At 30.8% G+C, this 10378-nt stretch overlaps 1 long non-coding RNA gene across 2 annotated transcripts; it reads right to left on the bottom strand.

Annotated features, from left to right (window-relative positions):
- Positions 1-257: 257 nt before the first annotated feature.
- LOC111984929 (uncharacterized) lies at positions 258-10279 on the bottom strand. Of its 2 annotated transcripts, none has more exons than XR_002879986.2 (4): positions 10065-10279; positions 8706-9042; positions 5002-5167; positions 258-641 (listed from the first exon to the last, which is right to left on the bottom strand). It is a non-coding gene; the product is annotated as an uncharacterized LOC111984929 (long non-coding RNA). The 2 variants fall into 2 exon arrangements; XR_010630796.1 differs by having other exon boundaries at positions 10083-10279.
- Positions 10280-10378: the final 99 nt, after the last annotated feature.

Here is a 10378-nt window from a genome sequence, read left to right as displayed (position 1 = left end):
TGTTGATTAGGTTTAGACCCCTACAATGACTTACTACTGATTTTTCTAAGTTAATTTAGTGTTTAAACAAGTTAATTGAAATCTCAATCACAATGGATAACACAATAAAAACTTATAAAATATATACTATACACACATAGAGACATGATGTGATTTTTCTGTTGTACATCTTTCACTTTGAATTGACAAATTATGTATGAAATATATGAGGCATCAAACATATTTGGGGTTAGGGTTTCAAATTTGCATCATAGTGGTTGTTGTAGTATATGCCTTTGATGATGAGTTTCCTTTTCAGTTAAATATGCATATTTATTGCATGCCTTTTTGCAACACTGTAAAAATTAAACGGATCCACACTCAATTTGTTACAACACTAGCATATTTCTAATAACACATTCAAAGTATACACAAGATTATAACACGTGAAACTTGTTTGCAGACCAGAGGAGGTCGTGTTGCTGCCGCTGCTGCTGCCGCCGCTGCTGCTGTTGCCGCTGCTGCCGCTGCCGCCGCTGCTGCTGCCGCCGCCGCTGCTGCTGCTGCCGCTGCTGCTTTGCGCAGGCGTGCAATTAGAGGCAGAGGCAAGCGTCGAAACTAGCTTGTAGTTGAGGAAAGGTACAGTAGCATCCAACAGTGTCCTGCCAAAAAGGTTTAAAAACTATGCAAGCATCTATAATTATAAATGAGGTGACTTGGGAATTGGGAATATGAATTTAGAAATGAGTGTCCGTTTGACATGATTAATTTTGCCAATTTATTTTATTATTTAGCTTATTTTTGCTACTATTTGTAGATCCTATTGCACTTTTTGGTATTATTCATGAGTCCCACTATACTATTTCAGTTAACTTTTTATCTTTATCTACAGTACATTTAGCAAAGAGTTTTCCGTTTCAGTAAAATAAGCGAATCCCAAAACCCAAACATGAGTCTTGGCCTTTGACAATTAATTACTACTTCTTGCTTATATTGGCTGCTTGCTTACTCTATACAAAATTTCAATCACAACAACACTAGTCAAAGACCAACTTAGGAATTTGGAGAAAATTTTGACCTCACCATTTTATTTAATATTATCTGTATCAAATATAATTTTCTCAAAACTTACATAGAATTTGGAACATTATGAAATTAAATTAGGAAAATGGTAGGGGTAGCTGGCATTGAGGATTGACTATTGAGGGTTATGTCCTACCTCTGTGAGTACTAAAAAATATAACTGGAGTGCCTGTTTATATATAGTTGTTGATTAAAAAAAATAAAAATCAGGTTTGGTATACCATTCAATGAAAAGCAAGCCAAACTAGACAAAGCCCTAGTTTAGTTTATGATGTAATAAGGATATAATAGGATCTAGGTAGGCCAGGTACCTCATTTGAATATCCTACTTCTCATATCAAAACAACCCAATCCAAACACCCTCTCAATATTCGTTTAAAAGGAAGTAAGGTTTGGGGTTGCTTCATTCATTCTCTCAAGAAATTTTTGTTGTTGAAATATCTAAGCTATTTTAAATATAAATATTAAATGATAACATAAATTCAGATTATGAAAATTTAAAATTGTGGATTGAAATTTTATTTCTTAGGCATGGGTTTAAGGTGCTGGGTTTTGTTCATGGTTGGGTCAAGAAATTGGGCATGGGCTTGAGTACAGGGTACTACTAGGTGGGTCTATGACTTGGCTGGGCTATTTGAATAGCGGGCTTATTGGGTTTGTAGTTTTGTTTGAGCTGTTTAATTAGATTTGGGTTGGCTATGGATTTGGTATGAAGGATATGCTAATAATAGGATTCTGGGCATGGTGGGTCGAGATTGTAAAATGAATTTTTCAATTCTTGTATTTCTAATTGGTTCTTGTTCAAGAGTCATGAGTACTTTAAAAGTTCAAAACTTAAGCAGCTTGGTCAGAGCAAAAGATAAATTACGTACGTCAAGTCTAATATTCTTTTCCACAAGAAAGCTAGGCCACACATTAAATCTGGTTTGGCAGCAATGATGGGGTTGAAAATTGCATATTCCAATTAGGAGTAGCAAAATCTGACACGACCCGCAAACCCAACACGACTAACCCGTTTATAAACAGGTCATAGGTTGAGGTTAAACGGGTTTGGGTCATATTCGGGTTCACGCGGCTGACCTATTAAACGGGTCATGTTCGTGTTCAACATGTTTAACCTGTTTGACCCAATTAGCTTATAAAGTTAATTTTACCATTTTACCCTTATAACCTAGGTATATAAGCTTAGATATTTGGTCTTCCCCTCAGAACCAGTCACCAAACCTCACGCCTCTCTCAAATCTCAATCTCAAGCTCGTGTCTCTTCGTTTTCGTCGTCAATCTTTACTCAATCTCTGACTCTTCTTCTTCTCCTCAAAACTCCAACCACTCCTCTTTCATCTACACTACACTACAGATACAGATCTACAGAAGCTTCTATACGCACAGGTGAGAGACTACTTTCCTTTCATTTCCGATGGTGATTAAGCTCAGTTCCAATTTCCATTTCAGTCTTTATTTCATATTTCTTCATTTCTATCTTATTCAGATCTCTTTTTTTTTTTTTAATATTCTAATCTAGTTGTTCGATCTGTTCCTGTTGTAAATCTAGGTTTTTATGTTTCAAACTAGCTTCTATTTGTTTTCATGTTTTTTCTTATGATGTCTTGGGTTTGATCTATTCTGTATCACTGTTATCATAAGTCAATATTTACAAATTACTTTAGACACAGTTTTTTATTCAATAATTCCAAACTTTGTCACAGTGATTCTGAAACTGCATAAACACCAGGAAATGATTTTAAAAAAAATTGATTCGTCAAATTAATAATTACTTTTAAATAAAAGTAGAGCTTTTTGTTTTTTCTGAGTGCTTAATGTTTTAGGAATTTTCAATGGTCCTCCTTAAATCTTTAAATTGGTACAAGGTTTTTTTTTTTTTTATTGAATATTTTTGTTGATATAATGGTTTAAGAGAGATTCTGGGTTGTTGGTTTTGTTATTTGCAATGCAGAGTCAGGTGTGGTGACCCAGTAGGCTTCTCTGGATGGTTGGACTTGGATTTTGTCATCAAGGATATTTTGATATGCCACGTAATCATTTTGGTTTTTTATTCCCTTAATCTGTAATGTCTTTTAGTTTTTGATATGAACTTGGATGCAATGTTTTTTATTATGGAACTTTGACATATTATTGAACTCTTACATGACTCCTGACTTTTTTGGTTAAATTGATGCCCATGAGCATCCTTTTTTAATGAGAAGCCCACACTACACCGAATGGACTTGTAAGCAAATAATCACTTGACTCTTGAATTTGGGTCCAAATGTCCAAAACTCCCTCACCAAACGAATCAAGTTTAGAAGGTGTGGCTTTTCTCTATCAATGACTTTTTTGGTTAAATTGATGCCCATGAGCATCCTTTTTTAATGAGAAGCCCACACTACACCGAATGGACTTGTAAGCAAATAATCACTTGACTCTTGAATTTGGGTCCAAATGTCCAAAACTCCCTCACCAAACGAATCAAGTTTAGAAGGTGTGGCTTTTCTCTATCAAAGTCGAAGACCCTTTAACTAAATGAAATGGGCGGGAAGAAAAATCTTCACTCAGGAACCTTTTAAGCTATTCAAATTGGCTGGCCCAAGTTTTAATTAGTTCCACCCAATCCAAACACACTTAAATTATTTGAAATAGAACTAAAAGGCAAAAATAGTGAGACCCACAATTACTCCCAATGCAAAAAGGTAGGGTGGGGAAATTTTAAAAAAAAAAAACATATAAAAATAATAATAATAATATTTTTTATTTTTACTTATCTACTTTTTCAAATTCGTAGATCCTTTCTCTATCTCTATCTATATCTTTATCTCAATCAAAATATATATATTTTTTAAATATTTCTTTATTCTTCCTTTATTCATTCTCTGACAACTATATTTTAAAAAAATTCTAAAGTAACATTTTTCAAATTTTCCAAGGCTTATATTTCCTAACGAATTATTTTAACTGTCATATTTTTCAAATGGACATTGGTTTTTCTATACTACTATTTAAGGGGCTTCCCCTATTTGGATTCCTCATTTTTTATGTCTAAAATACCCTCATCATTCCCACTTACAAGTTTTCAACTAACGAGAATAAATATATAAATTAAAACTCTTACACTTTAAGACCCACAAACTCACGTACGCTTTGCAGTTTCTACTTCACTTTCTATCTCTCATTTTTCTTCAGATTGAGGACATTTAGTTTAGCTTGTTTTATGTTAGTCTTTGTGCAAATTCTTTAAAAATTCTCTGTAATTTGAAATTGATAAGATTTAATTTATTCATTAAATTTAAAATCCACTAACTGTTGTCTACCTCTTATTTTTTACATTATTTTTATCAGTTATTAACTTAAAATTACCCATTTCCATTTTTTTCCCAAAAATTAAAAAACTGTATAATTTTTTTATAGGAACTTCTCTAGTTTTAAAAACTACACATTTTCATTCTAGAAAAAGAAAAGAAAAAAAAACCAAGGCATTAACTCAACCATTTATTACTCAACCACACATTTCCACTCAACGCCCTACCCTTCGTTTCCTTCATCCTACCATTTATTTTGTGCTTTTACAGTTTTACTCACTTAAAATACAGAGGATTTTGTGTTTACCAATGAGATGCTCTTATCTCTCTCTCTCTCTCTCTCTCTCTCTCCCCCCCCCACCCCCCCTTGTTTTTTCATGCCCTCCACCTTTTCTGTCATTCTGGAAAAAAGGACCTATGATGGTTTCTTTAATCTAGAGTTTCAATAGGAAGAAAATCTGGAAGGAAGAAAAGCAAGAGAAAAAAAAAAAACCAGAAAATATACAAGAAAACATAACTGATCTAGAAAAAGGAAACAACGAGCACAGGTATAACACAAACACACGTTCATCATAGAAACAGATACAATAAATCTGAAAGAGAAAATATAAAAATAAAAAGACAAGGAAGGAGGCAAAGATCATACCTTTGACATCAAAGCAAATATAGGTCTTGACCGGCCAACAAAACCTCAGCCCGTTAATTTCGTTCTGCCTTACCACACGAGCGATCTACCCATCCTCTTTGCTCTACTCAGATCGCCGATGTACACATGTTCTGATCACATAGACAGCAGGCATCTCCAAGGTGTTCTTAAATAAATTTATTAATGAGAAATGTTATTAATGAGAAATTGAACAATTAAATTATCATATAAAATGAAGGACAAAATTTAGCTACAAATTTGGTTATAGCCTAAGGTTACAACCTTACTCAATAAAATAAACATTACTATATATTTTGAAAATCTAACCGTTAAATTGCATGTTCTTTACGCTTTCAATACACATGTCAAATTTTATGTCAATCAAATATTATTTATTGTATAATCTATAAGCTTATATTTTATACATAATTTTAAACTATAAAAACTTGAAATTTAAACAATTTATTGATGAAATAGCTATTGATTTTTAATTTTCTAAAAATTTTGCAAGAATAAAGGATATAAGAAAAAGGTGTAATCCAATGATAGTTTTGTCAAAATTCACCTCCAATACAAAGATATTAAGTAAGTTATAACCAATTTTGTAACTAAACTTGATCCTAAAATGAAATATTAAAAAACTATATAATTCATATAACATTAGATAAGCCCTACTTTTGCAATTTTAACACAAAAATAGCAATTTAAGTCGTTGAGCACTTCCATGTAATATCCTTTTTTATATCTCCAACATCAATAATACACGACGACTAATTAATAATATTAGTTAATAATTTAATCACTTAATAAGTCTATAAGAATTAGTCTACTATGTTCAACATCAACTACAAAAGTAACTAAACAATTACCACAAATATATTATATCATACTTTGTTTTTCTTGAATGAGCTTAAAAATACGTGGACATATTGCGTATGGTATTTGGTACCATGCAGATATCTAAAAGGGAAAGAATAGAATAAGAAGAAGTTGTGTGGGTTACTTTTTCAAGGAGAAAAAATAAAAATAGAGAAGAACTAGGAGGTTGTCGGTTTCAGGACAAGTTACACTCAAAATATTTTTATTTTGATAAGTAAGTTATAATAAAAATATGTCAAATCAATATTTTATATTAAAGAGATGCTACATCCACAACATTCTTACAACATTTTCACAACAAAACATATGTAACAAGTAGTTATTGGCTTTAGAGAAATGCTATGTACACAACATTTTCACAACATTTTCTTAATAAATCCAATGTGGCAGATTGTTACGAGTTGTTATTGGTGAAGCAGAAAAAGAGTTTCATTAGAACTGATAACGACTAACCACCTATGATTTGATGAGAAAATATTATGGATGTAGCACCTCTCTTAGTCTTAATTTGAATCAACAACTTAAAATCACTTTTTTGCTCACCTATAACAACCAATAACAACTTACCACTAAGAATTTATTGTGAAAATGTTATGTTAAAAATGGTATAAAAATATTGTTGACATAGAATTTCTCTTTATATTAATAATGTCAATATCTTATAGTTTTAATTCAGTTTTAGTATTTTTTTTTTTTAATATAAAAAGATCCAAAAAGAGCGCTTTGAGTTTAATACATGGACGTTGTTTTAAATTGTGGTGCTGTGAGAAACTTTCATCTTATGCATTTGGAAATTGCTTATTTCAAATAGCTTATTTGCATAACGTGAGAAAAAACTGACTTATTCTCAAAATATTGAAACTTATATTATTATAGATAAAACTAAGACAAAAAATAGTGTGAGAACCACAGATTTGGAGATGAATTTATTTAACTTAAAAAATGTGTGATATAGTTTTTTTTTTTTTTTTGGAATTTCAATTGTGAGGAAGACCAAATATTTTGAGTCAATTTTTATTTTGATTTCTCCTGACGATAGCTATTTATCGTCAAACTAAGACACCAATCAGTTTTTGGTGCAAGCGGGAATTGAACTTCATATTTATTATTCAACCATTAGAGACTTTCCCAGTAAATTCATATAAAAACATATTATACTTATTTGTAAGGAAAATTTAACTAGATAATCTAATGTACATTATATACTAAATTCATAATCACATACCAAAAAATATATATATATAATCAAAGATACACTCCGATCTTAAAACATAATCACATACCACATATTAAAATGAAGCTATCTGCTAGTATTATTGTAGGTTGTGTTCCACTATAAAGTATTTTCAAATCTAAAACCAAGGATTTAAGCATAGGGCCCAATTCAAGCATTTGNGTTAGGAAAATTTAACTAGATAATCTAATGTACATTATATACTAAATTCATAATCACATACCAAAAAATATATATATATATAATCAAAGATACACTCCGATCTTAAAACATAATCACATACCACATATTAAAATGAAGCTATCTGCTAGTATTATTGTAGGTTGTGTTCCACTATAAAGTATTTTCAAATCTAAAACCAAGGATTTAGGCATAGGGCCCAATTCAAGCATTTGAAACGAAAAAGTAACACCGGGAAACAAATAAATATAATATGAATATAATTTCCCAATTATTCAAATGCAAAAAGGTAGGGTAGGTACATAGGGTCTCGGGTACGTACTAGTTTACTACTTTTCATTATGTTAACAAGAGACCATGTAGTACATTACGCAAAAAATTTAAAAATAAATAATAAATAATCAAAATACAGAAGTAGAAGCAAGAAAATGTAAAGCATCACTAGGACTCTATACCATTTGGAGAGTCACTAGTCACTTTTTATTTTTGCCTAACTATTTTTCCAAATACAATTTTTTAATAGGCTCACTATCCTTCCTCTATTCCAATTTTTTTCTTTATTTCTTTTTTAATATTTCTTTATTCTTCCTTTATTCATTGTCAAGAACTATTTTTTAAATCTTCCAAAATAAAAATTTTCAAATTTTCCACGGTTTATATTTCCTCCCAACCTTTTTAACTGTCATATTTTTCAAAAGGTTATGACTTTTTTAGAATAAATTGTAATTTGAAATTCATTAACTGTTGTTTAATTCTTATTCTTAAGATTATTTTATTATTTATTAACTTATAATAACCCATCTCTATTTTAAAATACTGTATAATTTTTTGATGGGAACTTATCTAATTTTAAAAACCACACATTTCACTCAAAAAATGATAGTTAAAAATTTATTAAAAAAAAAAAACAAACAAACAAACAATAAAAACTAAGGCATTGACTCGTCTGTTATTACTCAAACACCCATTTTCATTTATCATTCATTAGTGTGCTTCACTGATCAGAGGGATAGATAGACGCTGCAAGACCGGTGGAGGGATCGCGGAGAGTGATCCTCATACTCCAATTCCTCTTCACCATAACCATCAACTCCCCTAGAAAAATCCAAAACATAACAATTTTAAACCAAAGGCGTCCACCTTGTTTTTCATGCCCTCGCTCTGAAAAAATAGGACCTGTGATAGTTTCTTTAATCTAAAGTTTTAATAGGAAGAAAGCTAAAACAACGAAGAATATGAAATGGCAAATCTGGAAGGAAGAAAATAAAGAAAAAAAAAACCAGAAAATATAAAAGAAAACACAACTGATCTAGAAAAATAAAAATTAACAAAGAACACAGGTACAACACAGACACAAGTTCATCATAGCAACAGATATAATAGATCAGAAGAAAGGAAGCAAAGACCATACCTTCTACATCAAAGCATAGATAGGTCTTGACCGGGCAACAAAACCTCAGCCTGTTAATTTCGATCTGCCTTCCCACACGGCTGCGATCTACCCATCCTCTTTGCTCTACTCAGATCGGCCGATATACACATGGTCTGATCTGATCACACAGACAGCAGACATCGCCGAGGACAGATGTGTTCTTATTTTGGAGAAACTCGCTGTGTGTGGTACAAAAATAACTCCTAAAAGGTCAGCCGCACCATGAACAGCGTTTAGAGACAGACACACACATGTATAGATGTAGAAAGAGGCCTTCCACACTGCTATCCGACGAATCTAGACAGAAAGAGCCGATCTAGAGAGAGGAAGAAGGTGTAAGATGTGTTTAGAGAGAAGGAGGCAAAAGGTTGAAGAAGAAGAAGAAGAAGAATAATAATGAAAAAAAAAAAAAAAAAAAGATGAATGAATGAATGAGTCAGGAGAAGTACACGCGCAACGTGATAAAAGAGAGAAAAAAGAGATCTAGGGTTGAACTGTTGAAGTTGTTTTGATAACCCATGTAGGGTTGAAGTTGTTACACGCACATGTAAGCCATATGACAGTCTGACCCCTTTGTCAAAATTACCAAAAAAGACATGCAGTTTATTTTGGATTTTTTTTTCTTTTCTTAAAGAGTAAAGAAATATAATACAGCTGTCATTCTAAAACCATGCGTCAGCTTTTAATATATATATATATATATTAATAAATAAATGATAAATAATATCATTTCAACCAAAATAATTTTCTTAATAAATGTCATTTTTATTTATACGGTTCAAAAAATTTAATTTACTTTTGATTTTATTTAGTCCTTTTTTTATATTATATTTTAATTTTGTTTATAACCTTTAAATTTTGTTAATTTAGTCTTTAACTTTTCACGGCGTTACTTCTTGGATAAGAGTTGCCAACATGACAAATATTGAGATAACGACAATAACTAAATTGACAAAACATTAAAAAATTAGAGAACAAACTAAAATATAATGTTAAAAATAATAATTAAACACATAATTAAAATACATACTTTACCCCTACTTTTATACTGTAAAAGCATAAGAAAAGAAGCATAACTTACATCTCAAAAAAAAAAAAAAAATGCATAACTTAGAAAAAATTTTATGTTCATTTTTATTATGACCTAATTTTTAATTAAATCATTTATAATGTGATAGATTCTAGTACATATTCATATTGAATTAAAAAAGTTTAATCATAAAACTGAAAACCTTTTTATTTTAATCTTGAAAACTTTGCAACCAAAAAAAGAAAAAATAATAATCAAAAGAAATTTAAGCGATAAAAAAGTAATAAAATAATATCTATAACAATTACCTTGTATATGAAGCCTACCTTTGCAAAGGAGATATATGATTGATCTGCAAAACAAAGCAAGAGAAGATAGATTAGACTGAATTTTTTGCAGAGATAGAACGAGACCAAAATATATATATATATATAGATTTTTTTTTTTCCTTGATAAAACAGATTGAGTGGAGAACTAGAAATTGAAATTTGCAGAGAGACAGAGAGAAGAAGAAAAGAAAAAAAAAAAAAAAAAAAAAAAAGAGGAGGGTATGAGTGTAGTGGTGGAGGCGTTCTAAGATGAATGAATGTTAGATGAGGAAGATAACCTAGTTCTGACTATG

The sequence above is a fragment of the Quercus suber genome, unplaced genomic scaffold (genome assembly GCF_002906115.3).
Source record: "Quercus suber isolate HL8 unplaced genomic scaffold, Cork oak 2.0 scaffold_177, whole genome shotgun sequence".
NCBI lineage: Eukaryota > Viridiplantae > Streptophyta > Magnoliopsida > Fagales > Fagaceae > Quercus > Quercus suber.
Note: the sequence above shows the minus strand (reverse complement) of the source record. Positions and strands in the feature narration are given on the sequence as shown.